The sequence below is a fragment of the Gopherus evgoodei genome, chromosome 20 (assembly GCF_007399415.2).
Source record: "Gopherus evgoodei ecotype Sinaloan lineage chromosome 20, rGopEvg1_v1.p, whole genome shotgun sequence".
NCBI classification, from domain to species: Eukaryota; Metazoa; Chordata; order Testudines; family Testudinidae; genus Gopherus; species Gopherus evgoodei.
The window spans coordinates 17,694,858-17,717,283 of record NC_044341.1 but is presented as its reverse complement, the minus strand read 5'-3'; positions in this window follow the sequence as shown (position 1 = coordinate 17,717,283).

Sequence of the window (22,426 nt, the reverse complement as noted above, 5' to 3'; positions counted from 1 at the left end):
CGGCCCCTTGCTCCAGAGACTGCCCCACTCTGCCTGATTTCCCCAGCCCAGCCCCTTGGGGACTGACCCTGGTGTGCCTCGCTGTGCCTCAACTGGGCAGGCTCCGCATCAGTTCCTGCCGGCCCAGTTCTGCAGACGGCAGGTAAGTTCTAGGGGATGGGGGAGCAAGCGATGAGGGCGGGGGTGGGGAGCGAGGGAGGAAGGGGAGGACATGTGGAGCAGGAGGTGGGGCCTTGGAGGAAGAGGTGGGGCAGGGGTGTTCAGTTTTCAGGGTTTACAACGTTGGCAACCCTAGTTTGCACTACAGGGTTTCATGAACAGGCTGCCCCTGTGATAGAATCTATAAGCTTTCCAGGCATCTCATCTTTGCTGTGTCACCCAGTGCTGCAAACAGAAGCTCTGTCAGGATGCCATACCTGGAGATGTGTATAGGATGGGTTCCTCGTGTTACTGCCAAGGAAATCCTCTGATTCAATTACTCCAATGAAATGATGCATATTTGTAATTCATTAGAACTATATGATTTGCATGACTTCGACTCATGCTATAATAAGCACAGAGTAAAATCACCATTAGCTGAGTTGAAGCTATCAGAAAATCATCTGCTAATACGCAGTTACTGCACAAGCAGTATTAAGTATTATCCCACAAAGCGAATACGGGAGGGGGTTTGAAAAGAGTAACTCTGACTAATCTGAAGCTTCATGAAAAAAGTCCTCCAGTAATTCCCTCTGAACTGCACGTGAATGATCATCATGTAGGGTATTTACTTCCCCCCTCGGACTGAAACCTGCATTCAGTTCTGGCCATTTTGTTTCAAAAGAGAAATAAGAAAATAAAAGGTGGGTTGCAGAGAAGAGCACCTGTAATTAGTAGAGGTGGGAAAGCCATCCCCATGGGGAGAGGTTAGAAAGGCTAGGACTAAATAGTTCAGAGAGGAGACCAATCAGAAGGTAGACACTCGGAGTATATAAGCCGGGGGGGGCGAGGGGGGTCACACACTTTGTGTCATTTGAGCTCATTGCACACACCAGGGGCTCCTTGCTTTTCTTCCTTCCCCACAAGCTCCCTGTGGGCCATCTTCCCACCTCGCTCTATTTCAAGGACTTCTTCTACTCCTCTCCTCATGCTAGGGGTTGTGTGTGCCCCTCCTTCCCTCTCCTCCCACACCACAGGCTCAGCTTCTCTCCAGCAGGCACCATGTCAGTGTTCTGATTTTCCTCCCAGTCAATAGACTTCTGCCGACTGATGCCTAGAACGTTCCCTTAAATCTTTGAGTTGATCAGATGCAGCGTTCAAAAGTTATTGCATTACAGACAGACAGACAGACAGACGATATCACATGGAGTGTATGGCATTGCAAGCATGGCCAAACAGTGGGGGAGGATCAGCCATATGTTCTGTTCATACTTTCTCATAATACAAGAACAAGGTGACACTCAATTAAATGAAAGGCAGCAAATTAAAAACCATTTAAAGGAACATTTTTTCACAATGCGCAATTAGCCTGTGGAACTCACTGCCATGAGATATTCTAGAGGTCCAGAGTTTAGCAGGATTAGAAAAAATGACTGGACATTTATACCAAACATACGAATGTGATGGGTTGTCACCCCTGGGGTGCAGTCTGGGAGCTGTGGGAACTGCTGCACCTCTCTAAGACACAACTGGGTTGGCCACACAGCCAGCCTCACCCAGGCCCTGTTATCTCCCAGCATGAGAACAGGTGATGCCACACCCAAACTGGGCTACCTGAGTGCAAACAGCAGACCCCAGACAGTTTCTCAGCTCCCCAGGCATGCACCCCCCCTCTGGAGTATAAATCTAAAATTATATTGTCTTGCATTGCACAGTGATCTGTATAGTGTAAGCTCATTAATATGTCCATCCCTCCCTCAATGTAGAGAGGAATATGCATGCTTGTGGTAGCCAAGCTGAGCTTTTCCCCCAGACACTTCACTTAAAGGCACACTGATTTAGGTTAAAATATAAAACAAGTTTACTAACTACAAAAAGTTAGATTTTAAGTGATAGCAAACAGATCACAGCAGATTACCTAGTAAATAAACAAAACCGCAAACTAAGCCTAAGTTACTAGAAAGATAGGAAATAAATTAGCAATTTCTTATCCTGGCTGATGTTACAAGCAGGCTTGCAGATTCTTAAGGGACAAGTTGCATTTGCTTTGCAGCTTGGGATCCCCTCCCCCATTTCAAATCTTTTTCTTTCAGAGCTTCTCTTGGGTGCTGATTTGTGGGGAGTGAAGAAGAACAGATGAAGTCACTCCCGGCCATATATAGCTTTAGCATATGGCAGGAGCCTTTTGTTTCAAAAACAATGTCCAGCCCAGTTTGTGGAAAAATATAGGCCTGCAAATGGAGTCCAGGGTCATGCGGGCTGGTCACATGCCCTTGTCGCGTTATAGCAGCCATTACTTACAGGGCGAAATGTTCACAGGAAAGCTCACCGTGGGGAGATAAACTTCTCATGGGGCCTATTGTTTTCCCTCATGGCCCATTACCCTGAATGGTCCCTTCATAACCAGGTATTTAGAGTGGAAGCATCTTGCCTAGTGCGTGTCACCCAGTTGTGACTAACGTGAAATACAGATACATAGTCAATATTCATAACTTCAGATACTAAAATGATACATGCATACAAAGAGGATAATCATATTAGGCAAGTCATAACTTATCCAATGAGACCTCACATGATCCATCTCATACAAAATACATCATATTTATGCCCTAATCATATCATAATAATATCACTAGGAAGAATATGGGGTACAGTGTCACAGAGAACATCGACAGTTATCTGTGATAGAATAAAAATGTATAAGGGACATAAATTCTTCTGCTGAGTGTATAAACTAACCTCTAACTAATGGGGGTAGGAAGAAAATACCCTCGTGCACAGGTTATTCCACAATTGTCCACTATGGAGTCTCTTGTACCTCACTCTGAAGCAGCTGCTACTGGCTACCCTCAAAGCCCCAATTATGAACTAAATGGAACTCGACTTTGATCCAGTCTGGCGAGTCCTATTTTTCTAATATGCCAGTGAAATCTGCTAAGGGTCCCTGTCATGGCATAAATCCCCACTCTGAACCTTATCGTCCAAAAGATGGGGTACCAGCATGAATCCCCCTAAGCTTAATTACCAGCTTAGATCTTGTAGTGCTGCCACCAACCAGGACTTGCAGTGCCTGGTATACTCTGGTCCCCCCAAAACCTTCTCAGAGGACCCCAAGACCCAGACCCCCTGGATCTTACACAAGGAAAGTAAACTCTTTCCCCACACCGTTGCCTCTCCCAGGCTTTCCCTCCCTGGGTTACCCTGGAAGATCACTGTTATTCAAACTCCTTGAATCTAAAAACAGAGAGGAGTGCACCTTTCCCCCTCCTCTTTCCCCCTCCCTGAGAGGTTATACAGATTCAAGCTCCGTGAATCTAAAACAGAGGGATTCCACCATTCCCCCCTCCCTTCTCTCTCCCTGTCTCCCACCAATTCCCTGGTGAGTACAGACTCAATTCCCTTGAGCCTCAACAAGGGGAAAAAATCAATCAGGTCTTAAAAAGAAAAACTTTTAATAAAAGAAAGAAAAAAAGTAAAAGTTGTCTCTGTAATTTAGATGGTAAATGTTACAGGGTCTTTCAGCTTATAGACACTAGAGAGGAGCCTTCCCCCCAGCACAAATACACATTAAAATCATTCCAGCAAAATACACATTTGCAAATAAAGAAAACAATCAAAAAGACTAAACCGCCTTCTACTGTTACTTACTATTTGAATAGAAAATTAGAGAGCCTGTAGGTACATCTGGTTACTCTCAGAACCCAGAGAGAACAACAGACAAAGAAAACACACACACAAAGACTTCCCTCCACCGAGATTTGAAAGTATCTTGTCTCCTGATTGGTCCTCTGGTCAGGTGGTCCAGGTTCACTGCTTGTAACCCTTTACAGGTAAAAGAGACATTAACCCTTAACTATCTGTTTATGACAGTCCCCCAAGTGGTCTGTGCCAGAGAGAATTAAGTTACGTGTAGGACAAAGAGACCGCTCCATTCAATCCATCCTACAAAGCTGTAAAAGGCCGTGTTCTCCAGGGAAAGTATAGCATGGCCCCAAATATTGTGGGAAAAAGGAATGTGAAAGAAATGAGACACCAGTACAGACTAGGCAGACACTGGGCTGTCTGTACCAGGTCCTCACCAAAGCGAATTGATTGTAGTCATTTCCCCCATTCCAGTTCTAGCCTTCAGTGACCACGGAAGCCTGTTAAGTGGGTCACCTTCTGGCACCAGAACACTATTCCTGTGTCGCATCTATTCTTGTGGCAGCATTTCAAAGGCTCCACTATTTCAAATGCTAAATTAGAATTGTCTGTTCCTTGTCTCTTCCTTTATCAGGGCAATCTGTTACATCTAACATTTTGGGGCTCATGGAGGTCTACTTCTGCAAGAGGCTAATTCCTTTAAAGCTGTCAGGTCTGCAACGTGCAGTCAGAGCCAGTCTGCACAGAACACGTCCTAGGGATCTACATTTATCATTTCCCAGTGACTCTTCCAGCCCAAAGGTGCTCGTTTTAGAAGTCAAAAGGCGATTATGCTCACAGCTCATTCATTGCAGCTCAGTTCAGAGACTGTATTGGCATGACAAGCTGTACAAATGCTACCAAAGTATTAAGAGGACAAGACAGCCCTCTCACATACCTGTCCCAGGAGAGTAAGATCTGTCCATGTTAGGAGTACACACTGTTTGGGGGTGGATCAGTGTCCAGGTGTCACCACTGTCTCGCACTGGAGAAGGGGGGTGATAGGTGATTCAGTAATGCAACATCATCTCTGCCATCTCTACCTTGTGCCAGTTTCAGATGCAGCTTTTCCACCTCAACTGCTAGAAGAGGGCCTCATCCTCCCTGACTGAACTAACCTCGTTATCTCTAGACTGATTCTTGCCTGCATATTTATATCTGCCTCTGGAAATTTTCACCACATGCTTCTGACGAAGTGGGTATTCACCCACAAAAGCTCATGCTCTAATACGTCTGTTAGTCTATAAGGTGCCACAGGACTCTTTGTTGCTTTCTCAACCTTTGTGTCTCTGCAGGGCTCACAGGAAGCACAATTTGCTGTCCTCCCTGGGCTGAGGCGGTGTGACACAGGAAGCAGGTCTGCTGAATAAGAAAGGGTCATTTTCCAAACTGGGGTGGAGAAAAGGGTTAAGAATAAAGAACTAGTTCTGGCTGTATAGTCTTCAGGACACCTGTAGTTTGTTTCTAATATTCAGCACATTGTCAACATACAGCACCTCATAAAAATAGTGATTTATACAAGACTCTACAAAGAAGGAACGCAAAATTCCCCTTTATCATGGCAGCAAGTACCATGCCATTCTCGCCATGATAGTTTCTGGAGGTGAATAGTCTTGTCTCCATGAGATGCATTGCAGTTATATCCTGAAGAGTCATTAGTGTCACCAGAGTTAAGATCGCAACACTTTCTTTTCTAAACTTATATTTTAGCCACTCCGTGACTTTGGCTTAACAAATATGTGTGGCCTGAAAAGGGCCAGATTTAGTTTGATGCTAAAGGGGAAAGTTTCTGCAAAGCTTGAAGAAAATTCAGCCAACCATTTCTGAGTTCTGGTTTATCAAAAATTAACCCGTGTTTGAAAGTTCGACTTTGGTCTATTTCTTAGTCTTTCTCTAGGTCAAAGATGAGTTTTTACTGCCCTGTACGTAGAGTGAAATCACCTTGGAATGTTACGAGTCAGCACATGTGGAAAATCCATTGTCATTAGCTAGTTATTCATGGTGGTTTGTCTGTGGATAGTTTGGATCCGTACCGACTCCCATAGAGCTCAGTGGGCATTTCTTCCAACGAGTTCAACGGGTGCATATTCGAGCACTACCTGTGTGGGTGAGTGCAGCCTTCAGAGCAGCATGGAGGGCTGGGATGAAGCGCCAGACCCAGCCATATCTGTTTGGGAAGCTGAACAGCACATTGTGCTGCTGCAGCTCAGAGTGACACTGCAGCTAAGGCTGGGGCAGAGGTTTCAATTTCAATTTTATGTTGTAAAAATGTCAGACCTACGGAAACATAGGCAGCAAACGTATGATTTGAATTGTCCGGGGTTGTTTGCCAGAGAGAGAGACTAACAAGAGTTCCAAAATCAGCCCTTCCTGGAATTTGTCACTGGACTGTCTCAGACCCTTTTGCAAGAAATCTCCCACACTCTGGGCTTGGCGTCTCATGCTGCTCCTGGCGTGCTGATTAGCACAATACTAAATACAGGTATGTGGGTGGGGTTTGTTTGTCTCATCATCTGTCCCTGTTTCTTCATAACTGAATGGAACCAGGCCAAGCCTACTCTGCCGTAAGTTGTAGTAACAACATAACGTAACCGCCTACTGTCACTGAGGGCATGGGGGGCAGGAAGAGCTGCCCCATACTGCCATCTAGGAGCTCCAATCTCTCCTCTGCTGCCTGTAATCCACTGGTCCGTGTGGTACAGGTCCCTCTCTGTGCCTGATTCATATGAGGCTGTTACAGCCCGGCCAGTGAGCCTTGGTTCTTTAGACCAGCTGTAGCAGCTCATGCTGCTAGTTCTGGTGATCCACAAGTCAGTCACCAGGGTGTCAGCCATCACACATGCACTTTCCCGCCCTTATTACTGACCAAGGCTGCACAAGTCAGCCCTAACAGTCAGGCAGTTGTGACTGGTCGTGACTCATGCCATTGTATAGATATGGTACCAGAGTAATTACACAGGGCCACTGCAAACCCAGAATCCCAGACCCTAACATGGGAGATACAATATTATCCACTCATTCATGCTGCCTTTATTTTGATGATGCTTTGGTGATCCCATCTCAACCACTGAGCAGCACCTTCTTCCAGAGCCAAGGAGTCCTGATCTGACCTACAGGGGAAAACAAAGTCAAGTCCTTCTTTTGTGGCTGCCCTGACTAGCCACGTGTGATTGCTCCTGCAGCTGGTGTGACACGCCCGGGACCCAGCTGGAGGATGCTATGGCTGCAGATCATACCCTTTATTTTTCAGTGTTTTAAAAATTGTTTATTTCACACGCGTGAACTTAAACTCCATTCCACTCTGTAAAGTATGTTGCTATGCACCGAACCCGCATGTTTCACGGTTCAGCCATTTGTCACTCTGGCTCTCAAGTGTCTGCTGTCATACTCTGGGGAGCTCAAAGGGAGAGAAATGCTTCCCACTAGCAGGGAACAGGGAGCAGAGCAGGCAGACTGTGGGCATGCACCCTGCTGCTGCAGCTACCCTGGCTGTATCCACTTTCCAGGAGCGTGGGGAGGCTGCAGAGTAGTTCAGGAAGTGAGCGATGAGGCAGGTTCCTTCATGGAGACTCCCTCTAGCTGCCAGGTTATGCCATCACTATGGCAAGTGGCTCTTGCTGTACTTCCCTGAGTATCTTTGAAACCCGAATACAATGATTTAGAGACAAACCCCTTTCTGAGGCACCTCGCTGCCTCTCACGCCCTTCCGGGGACTGACACAACATCAGCATCAGGCTCTCCGGCTCATGTTGAACCTCAGATGTGCCTGTAGCACAGATGGGTACATCTGACCGCCACACATCCTATATGTGTAGGGAGTTACTCGGCCAGAACGTTGCTCAGGCTGCTGGTAAGGATCTGCCTTAGAGTGCGTGCTAAGTGAAGAGGAGTATTTATCACTCAAGGTAGCCTCCAGTGGAAGAGCATTACTGGCAGCATTGTCAGGAAGGCGAAGGTGACAAGGAACTTGTGTTTTTCCTGCTTGTAAGGTTTTGGATGGATAGTGGAGCCTGATGCCATCTTAACCACTGCTCCCCTGGTTGGGTCCTTCCCTGCCCTGGGCAGCGCTCTCCCCTCTGCACAAGGCTCTGCCCAACCTTGATCTGTCCTGAATCACCTTTGCTTCGCTGACTACCCAGCAGCTTATCCCCTAAGGGGAAAGTCCCCACTTGCAGCCCCAAAACTGCTCTGGCCCCTGCATCTCACACTCTGCTCAGCTTTCCCCGCCTTCCCCGGGGCATTACTGCCCTGCTGGGGGGCACAATGAACAGCCCCCCTTACTGGCAAAGTTTAACTTTCCCTTCGGACAAATCACTCAGGTTAGCTTTGTATCAGCCACCGTGTCTAATGGTTCTTAGTGTCCTTCTTTCTGCTCAACACGCGGGCATGAGCGACCAGTGAGAGGATGTAAAGAAGCCAGCTCCGAAGGAGCTGAAATAAAGCCAAATTAGAAAGAATGAGCAACGGTTTGGGGATCTTTCCTATGCCAGGCATCAAATGGCATCTTCTCTCTCCTGCAAATACCACATTTGAAACAATTGGAAACAATGGGGAACAAAGACTTCACCCACCATGACCTCTGCCTCTACTTCTAGGATTGGCACTAGTTTCGCAGCCATGGCTCCGTTAAGCTCAACTAAAGGGTAAAAGTGCAGCTGAATATGGTGTGATCACACATAGAATTCAGTGTGTTTCTTTTGCATTCAGCTCATGACAAACAAGGCCACCTGCACAGAAATCGCTCTGGATGTCTAAGAAAGACTCCTGCTCCGTTTGCTTAAATTACTAGTTTGGCTTATTATAAAAGTTGCATATGGCTAAATTTTCAACTGACTTTTGTACGTGCACCAGCAACATTCCTGGTGCATCTGACTGTGTGCTCAGAAGAAAATTATTTATGCAGAGAGGATTTGTGTTCAGAGCCACACAGGCTGAACATGCAAATGCAGGATTTTGTCATGTAAACAGATGCACCCTGCAAATACTGCTGGTGAAGGTAAAAGGCCGCTTAACAATGCAAACAGGAATGCCCGCCCCACAGCTGTGTGGCCCCTCCTGGGTTAGAGGAGAAAGATTTGTTTCCCCTTCCCATTTCAGCTCCAGGCTTTTCTATTTTACATTCACAAATGAAAGGAATGAGGTTTTCAGGTGCTTGTCATTAGGGGGCATGCAAATTTGGGGTTTAGAATGCTCCACTTCACTGTACATAAACCAATGGGAAAGGGCCCTGGAGACAAATGGACCCTGCATTCATAGGTTCATAGATTCTGAGAGAAGGGACTTCCCCAATGTAATTCCTAGAGCAGGCCTCTCAAACAAACAGCCCATCTTGATTTTAAAATGGTCAGTGATGGTGAATCCATCGCAACCCTAAGGAAATCGTTCCAATGGTTAATTACTCTCACTTAAAAATTTTAATCTTATTTCCAGTTTGAATTTGTCTAAATTCATCTTCAAGCCACTGGATCATGCTGTACCCCTCTCTGCTAGACTGAAGAGCCCATTGTTAAATATTTGTTCCCATGTCAGTATCTATAGACTGTAATCAAGCCACCCCTTAACCTTCTGTTTGTTAAGCTAAATAAACTGAGTTCCTTCAGTCCATCTCTATGACCTTGTCTACACTAGAGACCTTACAGCAGCACACCTGTACCAAGGCAGCTGCATCACTGTAAGATCTCCCATGTAACTGCTTTATGCCGGCAGGGAGGGCTCTCCCATTGACATAATTAAACCACCACCACCGAGCGGCAGTAGCTATGTTGGCATGAGAGCATCTCCCACTGGCATAGACTGTCCACACCAGCGCTTCTGTTGGTGTAACTTATGTCACTCAGGGAGTGGGCTTTTTCAGACCCCTGAGCAACATAAGTTATACCCACAAAAGTGCTAGTGTAGACATAGCCTATAAGGCATGGTTTCTAATCCTTTAATCATCCTTGTGGCTCTTTGACCCCTCTCTAATTTATCAACAGCCTTCTTGAATTGAGAGCACCAGAACTGGACACAGTGTTCCAGCAGTGGTCACTCTGGTGCCACCTACAGAGGTAAAGCAACCTCTCAATTTCCACTCAGGATTCCCATATTTATGCATCCCAGGATTGCATTAGTCCTTTTGGCCACAGCATCAAAATGGAAGCTCATGTGCAGCTGAATATCCACCACAATACCCAACTCCTTTTCCAAGTCCCTGTTTCCCAGGATACAGTTCCCCCATCCTGTAAGTGTAGCCAACATTCTTTGTTCCTAGATGTGGACCTTTACATGTAGATGTAGCAAAACGTATGTTGTTTGCTAGCTCCCGGCGTGTTTAACTAAGTTTCAGATGGGTTTATACTGCTCAGATGAGTTTATACTGCTCAGGTGAGTTTATTTTGTTCAGGCCTTTTTGTCTAACTTGAATCAAGTTCTGCAATATGTCTTGTTATTTTTTTCCTAAAAGGTTTTTGTCCCAAGCCAGATTTGGCTGGACGTTGGGGGGCAATTTTAGCCACTTTCTTCAGTGCTGTGAGACAACATTTCTCTGCACTTTATTCTTCCAGTCTTGGTCCTGCATGCAAGAGTAAGGACCAGCACAGAGCTGAGGGCTGGGGATGGACAGCGGGAGAACTGGGGGGTTGAGGACAGACACTTTTTCAATTGAAACCAGCATTTTCCAGTATCCCTTAGTTCCCTAAATCTCTTTGGCACTTTTGGAGATTTCATCTCTAGTGTAATTCCAAGGGGAAAACAGATGTTATCACTCAGCCCAATAGCCACATGCAGCATGTGCTGCATCCTGGGCCCAAGGGGTAAGATGAGAACAGATCCATTCATGAGAGGAAATTCCTGCCTTTTGCTGCTTTGCGTCAGTCATGAGCTTAGCACTAGTTACACACTGCCGGTGTTTGGCATGTTAATTGTGTATTAAATGGAGTTTGTTGCCTCTTCCTCTAGATTTGAAAGTTAAAAAATGTGGCCTCGGACTAAATGTTGTTTGGAAAAATTGTGGTTTATAAAAATGAGTCTTACAACACTTCTGGCTCCAACTGCTTTGTATTGTATTGTATTGTTGTCAGGCTCAATTGTTATTCACCTGAGCACATCCACTGTTAACTGCAGAGCTCCCAGTTTTCCTTGGCTAGCTAGAGTCCTGCTGCTTCATGATTCATTACTTGTAAACAAACGACTCCCTGACTCTCTGGGCAAAGCTGATTCTCAGCTATGCAAAGGATGCTCCCAGGTTGTCCTTTGGCTAAGCTGTTCCTGCTGGTATCCTGCACACTGGCTAGCTGGGAGATTGCCATTTGGGCCATAAGTGGTAGTTGTGTTTTTAAGAACAATTTCATTTTGATGCACCACAGACTTTTCTTGACATCTCCCAAAGTTTATATTGAATTTGCAGCCATGAAGTGAGATCCACAGCTGCCAAACTTCCATTAGCTCTGGGGCAGGTGTCCTCCGAGACACTTTCATCTTCCTCCCCGGGCATGGAATTACTGAGAAACCATGGAAGACCCATAGATGAAGAAAGTTACAGTGCCACGTGCGATTCAGGGTTCTCCACTGCAGCCTGTGCCCACTGCATTTCAGTGTTTCACCCATGGAAAGGGCAGGTCTCTGCTTGGATTGTTCCATCTTGATCATAGAATCTTAGGGTTGGAAGGGATCTCATCTAGTCCAACCCCCTGCTCAAAGCAGAACCAATCCCCAAATGGCCCCCTCAAGGATTGAATTCCCAACCCTGAGTTTAGCAGGCTAATGCTCAAACCACTGAACTATCTCCCCCCTGATCCAAGGAAGCTAGTTAGTAGCTGGCCTCCTTGGAAAGAGCAACAGTCATTTATGGTGCCCTAAGCAACACCAACCAAAGAGAGTGATACTTGGAGATAATTACATCTGGGCAGGGAAGGGTTTTGTTTTCATTCCACTTTGGAACAAAATCCCATAAATTTTGAAATTCTCCATGAACGTGAATGGAGCCCTGATCTCAGGGCAGCCCACCAGACAGGCTGCTGAGGAGCCTGCAGGTGAGCTGACAGGAAACCAAGCAGAATTCCGGAGGGACTTCATTGAAACTGAATCATCTCGGTGGAACATTTGGATTTCGACAAATTACCAAACACTTGTGAAAAAATATTTCAAGGAAATTTTTCCAGCCAGCCTTGCTTTGAGCAGAGGGCTGGACTAGATGACCTCCTGAGGTCTCTTCCAACCCTGATATTCTATGATTCTATGACAAAGCCCTGGCTGGGATGATTTAGTTGGGAATTGGTCCGCTTTGAGCAGGGGGCTGGACTAGATACCTCCTGAGGTCCCTTCCAACCCTGATATTCTATGATTCTGTAATGAAGCAGGGCACAGCTACAGCCCTGGCTGAGTCCTCCAAGTGGATAGTTTCCAGTCTGCTGTACTGAACCCAACCTTTGGATCTCACATGCTTTTCAAGCCAAGTGGGTCTGGACATAGTTTGGTTACTGTCTCTACCTCTGGCCTCTAGGGTACATTCCTGGAGAAAGATTCCCTATCTGGCTCCCACCTTGAGAGGTGGGACCCTGCAGGCCTACTGGCCTAGGGTGCAAGGCCAGTACAGAACCTCCCACACCTCCCTAATTGCTTACATTTTAACTTTCAGGGACCACGTGATAGCTAAAGCTCAGAACATAGACCTCACAAAGGAATTTTTTAAACACACACACACACAGTTTACTCATAGAGAGCACAGGAGAGAGACAGATCTAGGCAGAACAACAAACTCCTGAATGCTGTTCCCATCACCTTCCACTGTAAGTCTCTGTCTTTGTTTCAGGTCCAGAAGGGAGGCCAGGTTCCTCCTACCTCCACTCCTCCTACTGAATCTTCCCCTTCTGGTGATGGTCTGGCTCACCTTGCTTAGGAAGCGTGTCACTTCTAAAAACACCTTGTCTTTGTTCCTGTTCTTCTGCTGGGATTCTCCATGCTGCACCCTCTATGAGGTTGCTGGCAGCAGAGAGTCATTAAAGGTGTGGAAGAAAGCATAAGCATGTCTCTCTCAAGTATTTCTAAAGCACATACCTCTGTAACACATAAATGCTGTGTCAAAGAGCAGATCAGCCCATTTCACCCCATCCTCCAGTGAGAACACATCCATATCTCACCACAACGTCCCACTCATTGGAGCATGCGCACTAGGAACTACTGGTCTGTCTACACTGCAGGATAAGCCCAGAGTCTCAAGTCTGCAGGCTCAGTGTTTCTAAGCCCGTGCCTGAGTGTCCACATGGATTGACCCTGGGTTTACAAAGTCAGAGACTAGAGGACTAGGCACCACCTGAGTCAGCTCCGTCAGCAGACACCTCTCCCTCATCCATGTCATGATGATGGAAGAAGGCTCTATGCAACCTTCCATTTCATTTCTCAGCTGTACCACATTTTCAGTATAATGTTACAGACTGATTCGGTCTTCCCCTCTAGGGCAGATCACAGGTGACAGGCCAGTGTGCCGATTCCTCCTCTCCTGAACAGGGAGACAGCCAGCATCTTTCCCCTAGTGCAGCCCGATAATGCTGAGGATGATTTAGTTTTCATTTCACTTTCTTCCTTGTCACAAGTCTCACAACCATTTCTTTTGTCCCTTTTTTCCTTTACAAATGTTAATTTCAGTCTTTGTCTCTGTTGCAGTCTTTTAATGCATTGTCCTTGACAACTGAAATTAAACCATCCTCAATAGGCAGAGAATTCATATCATGCCAGTGTCTGGAATGAGCACAGCAGAAGCAGCTGCAGTGGTAAAGCGACAGCTAGAGACTAATAAAAGAACCTTCCATTTCTACAGCACCTAGGATCCCACAGTGCTTTGCAAACTATGGGCCAGATTCTGATGTCATTGAATCCAGTGGAATTTCTTTGGATTTAAATCCCAGTTTAGAAACCAAAGTCAATAGAATTCACCATGTGCACAAAGTTAGACCTTCGCTTAAGTGCTGTATTGAATCTGGGTCTTATAGTGACCCAATATCAGGATATGTAGGAATAACTTCAGTCACCATCTAAATGCAGCCACTGATGGAGCAGAATACGGCAGCTGTTTACACACAGACACAGCATACAACAATAGGAAAGAATATAAAACCTCATCCAGCTGAAACCTCAGTGGTTTTATGCAGTCAATTGTTGGAATTTTGCCAAGACACTAGTATTAGCATCCCTTGTGTTTAAAAAAAATAAAATGCCATGGGATCTTGAATGCAAACAGTATTTAAAAGCTCAGCCTCTTAGCGTGTTTGGAAAATGCTCTGCATGCTGTGATCAGGGCTGGTGCAAGGATGTTTCACGTCCTAGGTGAAACTTCCACCTTGTGCCCTTCCCCCCCCCGGCCCCGCCCTGAGGCTCCTCCCACCCCCGTGGCAGCTTCCCCCCTGCCCTGAGGTACCCCCCTGCGGTAGCTCCCCCCCTCCACCCTGAGGCGCCCCCTTGCGGCAGCTTCTCACCTCCCCGCCCAGCTCACCCCTGCTCCATGCACAAGCACCCCAAGCACGCCAGCGCTGCTTCACTTCTCCCACCTCCCAGGCTTGCGGCGCCTAAGCTGATTGACCTGGCAAGCCTGGGAGGTGGGAGAAGTGAAGCAGCCACGGCGTGCTTGGGGACAAGGCGGGGCAGGGGTGAGCTGGGGTGGGGAGTTCCCCTGCGTGCCGCCCCTCCTCCCCCTTACTTGCTGCAGGTGGCTCTGCCCCAGCTCCCTCTGCCTAAGTGCCGGTGGTGACTGGGGCGGCTGAAGATCCGGCCTCCCCAGTCGCTGCCAAAAAAAATGGTGCCCCCCAAATCCTAGTGCCCTGGGTGACTGCCTAGGTCGCCTAAATCGTTGCACCGGCCCTGGCTGTGATGGTGCAATAGGAACAGCACCCCAGCACCATTCCATGCAGCACCCTGGAATTTCCTTGGAGCTGTAGTATTGACCAGGCCCAAAGCTGCTTAGCTTGCATGTTCTCATGTAATGCAGAGAAGCAGGAGGACAGTAATGCAGCCTGGAATTAACTTAACTTGAATCTAATGTGTTTCAACATCTGGGTCTTCTGAAGCCTTGTCTAAACTACCGAGTTTTGTCATCAAAATGCAGCTTTTGGCAGCAAAACAGTAGAGGTGTACTGCATACTGGAATGCCACTTTTGGTGACAAAATAAAACCACCTCAATGAGAGACAGACTTTTTGCCACAAAGTTTAAGCAGCAAAGTGTCAATGTAGACACCGTGCTTAGTTTTATTGCTGTAAATGGCCTCCAGGAGATATCCCTCAATGCCCATCCTGACCATTCTGGTCAGCAGTTCAAACACTGCTGCCCTGCCCCCAGGTATACAGGCATCCACCCCAACTACTTTAAAGGCCTGGAAATTTTTGAAATTCCACTTCCTGTTTGCTCAGCATGGAGAGTTCACATCACATCTTCCCAGCTGACCATGGTGGTGCCACACCTGAGCTGTTGGATCTGCTGGGTCTGTGGGGAGGGGAGGCTGTGCAATCCCAGCTCCACTCCAGCCGTAAGAACTTCAATACCTATGATCAGATTTTTCATGGCATGTTGGAGAAGGGTTCTGAACAGGACACACCTTAGCGCTGTGCGAAGATAAAGGAGCTGTGGCAGGCATACCAGAAGGCAAGGGAGTCAAACCATTGCTCTGTGGATACTTCAGTAAGACTGGAGGCAGCAGACAGTGGACTCAACTCTGAGGACAAAGTCATGGATGAGGAGGTCATGTTGGAGGACAACATAGAGCACACAGCAGGGTTGTGCAGTGACTCAGGACCTCTTTTCCACTCCGGAGGGATCTAGCCAGTCCCAGCAGTCTGTCTCTGGTGTGCATGATGCAGGAGAAAAGAGCTCTAGTAAATGATCTCTTTGAGTGGATTCTGAGGTCCAGCTGTCTTTGCTTTGTATATTCTAGAAGTGAGTGAAAGTATAGAAATGTAGAAGACTAGCTGTGTTTGAGTGTGTTTCACTAAGCAGTGCAGTGGAACAGTGTGTTAACGCACACCGAGATTTCCCAGGAATCCTCTCCTAGGAAACTTTCCTGGAAGTACTTGCCAATCCTCTGCTGAAGGTTCCTTGGCAGAGCTGCTTTGTTCCTTCCCCCATTGTAGGAAACTTTCCCATGCCAATCAGCAGTCACCTGGGCAGGGACCAAAGTGACACACAGGCGAACAGCACAGGGTTCGGGCCTGAAGCTGCATACATACAGGAGATGCACCCCTGCATCCTTGCTTATGCTCAGGAGTGAGATATCAGTTTTAGTGATCCCCTGCCTGTGGAAAATGGTGTCAGAATTTACAATGTTGTCTCTAGTCACCTGCAGTGATTCTCTTAAAAAACCCTAAACCGTGTGCCCCATCTTGAGCGCACCCCATCGCCAGGCTGAACTCACCATGTTTAGGGTGGTCGCAGAGCTGTGTGCTTGCCAAGGAACAGTGAGAAATTGATTTGTATTTAAAGAGAGGTGTATTTTACTGTAATGATTCGATGCTGTGCATGAACTAACAATCATGCTTCTGTTTATTGTTTCTTGTGCTTCTGAAGAGCTGGTCTTGTGGGGAACGCCCTACACACTGGCAGAGCGCCTCTGCCAGATGAGGAAGTGACCAAGGAGAGGCAAGAAGACATGTTCAGAGAGATCTCAGAGGTTGGAAAACAAGAACGCAGGGAGTGGAGAGAGACTTTAAAGGAAAAATGTAAAATAGACTGGCAAGACAGAAAGGAGAGCCAGGAGCGAATTGTAATGGGCCAGGAGTGGATGATAAAAATGATGGAGGAGCAAACAGAGGTTGAAACCCCTAATCACGCTGCAGGCAGAATACATGCATGCACGCGTCCCTCCCCCCCACAAGCCAATACAGAACTGCTTTCCATGCTCTCCCCAAACTCCTCCCACACATTCCTTACAACTGCCCTGCCCGTCTTGATACCCCTTTCACTCCACCTCTTCAGACAGCTTCCAGAATGATAGCTGGACTTACACACAGCTATGGGAGCCTACACTGGGCTTCATTGTTATTTCCCTTCCCACCAAGACTTTTGTGTGTGTTGTTAATTGGTATTTAATAAAAACAAACTCCCTGAAAGATAACCAATCTTTATTTGTCTCCAAAACTCGGTGGTTGCTGCTGGAATTAATACACAGTGGTAATTTCATCATTTGTTGACAACAAATCATGGTCAGGAATCATCAAAATTGTCATGCAAGGTGGCAAGTTAACAAAGCATGGCAGAGTGCCATATAAAAAGATGTATTACTGGTGCTTATTGTCAAAATGTCATCTCAAAGCCTCCCTGATTCAACTAGCCCCCCCATTGTGCCCCTTGTAACTGGCTGCTCAAAATCAGCCCCCAGGCGATCTGCTTCTGCGCTCCACCCAGGGGAAAACTTTTCACCCTTAGCCTCACAAATATTATGGAGTGCACAGCTGGCTGCTATGACCATGGAAATATTTTCCTCATTTAGATCTGACCTGACATAAAGACAGCGCCCCGTGTTTTTAATCTGCCAAAGGCACATTCTGTGGTCATTCTGCTTCTGCTCAGCCTATTGTTGAAGCACTCCTTGTTACTGTCCAGATTTCCTGTGCAAGGCTTCATGAGCCATGGAAGTAAGGGGTATGCTGGGTATCCCAGGATGACTTTGGGCATTTCAAAATCCTCCATTGGAATCTTCTCATCTGGAAAGAAAGTCCCTGCTTGGAGCTTTTTGTATAGGCCAGTTTTCCTGAAGATGAGTGCATAATGCACCTTCCTGGACCACCCTGCTTCGATGTCAGTGAAATGTCTCCGGTGATTCACAAGCACCTGCAATACCATAGAGAATTATCCCTTTGTATTGATGCATTTCATCACAAGATGGTCCGGGGCCAAAATTAGAATATGTGTGCCATCTATTACCCCATCACAGTTAGGGAATCCCATTTCTGCAAAGCCATCCCCTATTTAACGCACATTGGCAAGACTGATGATCCTTCATAGCAGGATGTGATTAAGGGCCCTGCACACTGCATTAATGCAGCCTCAACGCTGGACTTCCCAAATTGAAACTGATTCGCGACTCTAGCAAAGTGATGACTTACCGGCATGGCGCCTCCTGCTGGATGTCTTGGGAATTAGCTCTCCAGCTCCGGAGAACCCTCTGCTGGCCAATGTTCCACTTGCCGCTGGCCTTCATGTCTCTCCCAGACCCTGGTGCCCCTTACCTCAGGGTTCTGCTCTCGGCAGTACCCCTGCAGTCTCCAGGTCTCCCCTCCCCGGGGAACCTCCAACCCTCTATCCCCACCTTGCCTCAGTGGCTACTGTCAGTCATCATCTAGCCCCCTGTTCGAGGGGGCAGACTGCAGTCTGTACCACTCATCATTGGCAAGGAGGGTTTGGACCTGCTGCCTTTGCTTACCCTGGGCTGCATCTCTGCAACCTCAGTACCTTCCCGGCCATTAGCAAGCCCTGCAGCCTGGGGAGTTGCCAGGCTGGAGCTCCCCCACTACTTTGCCCTTCCCCAGCCCTGCTCAGCCTCAGATACCCTGTTCAGCTCCCAGGCAGCCCACTGAGAGAGAGACTCCCTGAGCTTCTGGCCCAACAGCCCTTTTATAGGCCAGCTGTGGCTTCTTCTCCAATCAGCCTCATCTTCTGGCTCCCTGGGGCAGCCCTTTCCCAGGGCTGTTTTAACCCCTTCAGGGCTGGAGCGGGTGACCACCCCGCTACAACCCCCCCCCAAAATCCCCACCCCTAGGGGTAGGGTGACCAGACAGCAAGTGTGAAAAATTGGGACCGGGGGGGGGGGGGGTAATAGGAGCCTATATAAGAAAAAGACCCCAAAATTGGGACTGTCCCTATAAAATCAGGACATCTGGTCACCCTACCTGGGGGTAGGGGAGACTCTTGACCTGGGTTCCCCAGAGCTACTCCTCTAGGGCTGCCCCTCTCTGATGCTTCCCAGCCTTGGTCCATCTCCCAGGAGTGTGCCTCTGCCTTCTGGCGGGCCAGCTTTGCAGCATCCAGCCATACCATAGATCTGCATCCCCCTGACCAAGGGAGCAGCTCTCATTTTGAAAAAACGAACGAGGAGTACTTGTGGCCCCTTTTTGCTCATTCTTTTTGCTGATACAGACTAACATAGCTACCACTCTGAACGCTTTCATTTTGATGTCCTTGTGATGCAGTGCTGGGGCGAGCTCCACACACAGTTCCAGGAAGGGGGCTTTTGGCATCTTAAAGATCTGCAGCCACTGCTCATATTCCCAGACCAGCATAAAGATGCGATCCCACCACTCAATGCTTGTTCAACAAGCCCCAGAACAATAGTGCACGGTGTTCAGCTGCTCTGTGAATGCTGGAAGTAATCTGGTGTTGGTTCTTTCCACAGCAGGCCAGGCAGCGCTGCCCAGAGGGGGGCGCAAGTGGGGCAATTTGCCCCAGGCACCGGGCTCCGCAGGGGCCCCCACGAGAGCTTTTTGGGGCCCCTGGAGCGGGGTCTTTAACTCGCTCTGGGGGCCCGGAACGCTCTCGTGGGGCCTGGGCCCCTAGAGCTTCCTCCACTCCCGGTCTTCAGCAGCAATTCGGCGACGGGGCCTCCTTCTGCTCCAGGACCTACCACTGAAGTGCCCCGAAGACTCCGCAGCGGGGGGTCCTTCTGCCCTGGGACCCGCCGCCGAAGTGCCGGATCTTCGGTGGCAATTTGGCAGCAGGGGCCCCCTGCCACTGAAGACCCCAGGCCAGGGCCTGTGCAATCATTTAGGCCACCTAGACGGTCGTCTAGGGCGCTAGGATTTGGGTGGCGGCATTTTCTTCGGCAGTGATCGTGGCGGCTGGATCTTCGGCCACCCCAGTCGCCGCCAGCATTTAGGCGTAGGGAGTTGGAGCAGGGGAGCGCGGGGAGGGCTGCCTGCAGCAAGTAAGGGGGAGGGCACACAGGGGAACTCCCCACCCCAGTTCACTCCTGCCCCACCTCCTCCCTGAGCGCACCATGGCTGCTTCACTTCTCCCGCCTCCCAGGCTTGTGGTGCCAATCAGCTTAGGTGCCACAACCCTGGGAAGTCGGAGAAGTGAAGCAGCAATGGCGTGCTCAGGGTGGAGGCGGAGCAGTGGTGAGCTGGGGCGGGGGGGGCTGCCTCAGGGCGGAGGAGGGGAGCTGCCGTGGGGGGGCGTCTCAGGGCGGGGGCTCGGGGATGGGGAGGGCGTAAGGTGGAAGTTTCACCTAGGTCGCGAAACATCCTTGCACGGGCCCTGCCCCAGGCCCCCTGAATCCTCTGGATGGCCCTGAGGCCAGGCCGCTGTGATTCCTGTTCAGACTGAAAGTTTATGATATACTGCATGACCATCCACAATATATTCAAACATTGGCCACAACAGTAGAGACCAGCGAGGGATCCATCATATCAGAAGATAAACGTCAGGTACACAGTAAAGGGGGCCATTAAGAAATGCCACAAAATGCAATCAGAAGCCCATGGAATGATGGAACAGAAAATACTGCATCATGGGACATTGAGCCCGCACCCATGATGCACTGCGATCCACTCCACCTTCCCATAGGTCATTGCTGCAGAAGGTGGCGAGTAGCACAATGGAATAGCTATGGACAGTGCACTGCTTTCACTGTCAATGCCAGAGCACCAAGTGAGGATGCATTTTGCCGACAGAAGGAGCATTGTGTGAACAAGCACAAAGGATGTTATTATTTACTGGTTATTATTACCGGTTTTTGATTGTCAGCGTAACTTGCATCAACAAAACCGTGCAGTGTAGACAAGATCTTAGGCTGGAATGATGACAGAAAATACTCTTAAGCTGCTTTTTGCCTCACAGAGGAGACACTCCACCCCTTAGTTTATCCTCTATGTTGGGCGAGTGATGGTGTCATGTTTACCAGGGAAAGTTAATACTTCTTCTCGTGGTCAATCTGCTCCGATGGTGACTCAATCAGTGCAAAAGTAGCCCAATACTACTGTACCATACAGAATACTTCTGTACCATGCAGAGTCAGCAACAGAATACACTTGTGCAGTTCCACCACTTCCTTTAAGTCCACTCCATGGTTTGCCATGAAATATGGTGGCTAGCTTTTCTCCTAGGCTTTCCCTCCTCTGCTACCTGCAGTTCTGCTCCAGGGTGTTCACAACAGTAGTTACCTAAACCGAGATGTATTAGGGTTTGTGAGAAACATCATTGCCTTTGAGATTTAAAATTAGATTGGACAAAGCATTACAGAGACGTCTGTAGGGAACAACCCTGCACCGGCAAAGAGATGGATGAGAGGAAACAGAAAGGCCTTTGCCACCTCTTGCCTCTATGATTCTGTGCTACATTGCTCTTGGCATTCAGCTACTGATGACTGCATGACACAAGTAGCTATTTTCCTGAGCCAGTGTCTTGGGACCTCACTAGAGCTAGTCAAATCTCAGAATTTCCATTCTGTGAGAGGGTCTCTGTTCTGATATGGTCTAGTTTGTTCAATATCACCCTTGTCTTTGACTTGCTGTGTTCAAATCAATTGTCTCAAGCTTGTTGTTTACGTTCTCTCAATAATTCCAGGCTTCCCAATCAAAAGTCCTTGTGCAGACAAATCATGAGCATTGGGGAATAATAAGAGGGTATTGATTATACATGGACTGCATTTAAAAGGAGACATTTATGCCTTCTATTCAATCTGACATTTGCTGCTGATTGACTTGTGCACTTTGGCTTGGTCTATTAATCACCAGCCTTTAGGAATGGTCAGACAAGGGGACACCAAGGAGAAAGCACAAAAAGAGGCATTCACAGCAATTCGGGGTTTACCAACCACATTTTAATGCTGCTATCTCTCAGGACATCACCTGAGATAGCAGCTTTTAGATACTATGATGTTAGGTGCCTTAGCAAAAAGAGATCCTGTCAAAATAAGCTGATATCTCTTTTGATGAGTTTTCAAGTTTGGCTGATAAAAAGTAACAGTTTGATGGAATATACTTAGGCTTCTCTAAGGCATTTTACTTGGTACTACATGGCGTTTAGATTTAAAAAATAGAACAATACAAAATTAACAGGCAAATGTTGTGGACTAAAAACTGGCTAATTGATAAGTCTCATAATGTAATTATGAATGGAGAATCATTGTCGAGCAGGTGCGTTTCTAGTAGACTCCAGCGGGGAGCGATTCTTAGCCCCGCTCTATTTAACATTTTAATCAATGAAGTGGAAGATAATATAAAATCATCATTGATAAAGCTGGCAGATGACACAAAGACTGGTGGAGTCATAAATAATGAAGAGGACAGGTCACTGATACAGAGTGATCTGGATCATCTGATAAATTGAGTGCAAGCAACCAATATGTGCTTTAATACAACTAAAAGTAAATGTCTATAGCTGGGAACTGAGAACGCAGGCCATGATTGCAGGATAGGGGACTCTATCCAGGGAAACAGGGACTCAGACTCATAGTAAATAATCAGCTGAACACAAGTTCTCAGTGTGACATAGGCCCAGGGCCGGCTTTATGCTGATTCTTCCGATTCCCCGGAATCAGGCCCTGTGCTGAAGAAGGCCACACTCCAGCGCCTAAGGGGTCTTGCTCCAAGGGTCTTCGGTGGCATTTTGGTGGTGGGGGGGCCGGCGGCATTTCAGCAAAGTGGGGGGTC